The following is an 829-nucleotide window of genomic DNA, read 5'->3' as shown; positions in this document are numbered from 1 at the left end:
ATAAATAAATAAATAAATAAATAAATAAATAAATAAATAAATAAATAAATAAATAAAACCATTCAGGTCAAATAACCAGAGGTTCTTGAAAAAAATAACCAAGTAAAAGTAAAAGAACCTTAACAGAAAATTACTTTGGTAAAAAAATAAATTTCACTGACGAGAAAAGTACTTAAGTAAAAGTCATAAAACTATTCACAAAAATTGGGAAAGTAAAAGTACTTTAACACACTTGGTAAGAAATAAACTGTTGAATTAACTTAACCAAGCTGGTTCCACTAAACCAAGCTGAGTAAATTGAGGCAATAAAAGAATTGTATGTTGTCTCATATTTAGGCTGAGTGGAGCCAATTGATATGACATGACTACTTTCATGATGAGTTAGGACATATTTAATTTTGTAACGAGTCACTAGATGTTAAATTTCAAAGTACAGAAGTAAATGTATCGTTTTTAGATGTTAAATGTAACAAAATAAAAGCAAAAGTAGTAATTTAAAAAAATACTTAGTAAAATTCCAAATCTTAAAAAATTTACATAAGTTCTGTAACAAAGTAAATGTACTTAGTTACTATACATCTCTGCATATAACAAAGTGTTGTTTAAAACTTTTAGCAGCGAAGTTTATATGTGAGTAAACTAAAAGACAGTCATGGAGTGAATGAAGTCCATACCAAACAGGTAGCTGACAAACCTGCAGCTTAATAACAGAGTTTGACACGAAGTTTCAACTAAAACACGGATTTGTCTAAATCTTGGGTTTGAAAGCTCTTTAATAATAATTGTTTTTTTTAATTTTATTTCATAAATTCAGTGCAAAGTACTTCAC

Source organism: Austrofundulus limnaeus, unplaced genomic scaffold, assembly GCF_001266775.1.
Source record: "Austrofundulus limnaeus strain Quisiro unplaced genomic scaffold, Austrofundulus_limnaeus-1.0 Scaffold1646, whole genome shotgun sequence".
Lineage (NCBI taxonomy): Eukaryota > Metazoa > Chordata > Actinopteri > Cyprinodontiformes > Rivulidae > Austrofundulus > Austrofundulus limnaeus.
This window is presented reverse-complemented; position numbering follows the sequence as displayed.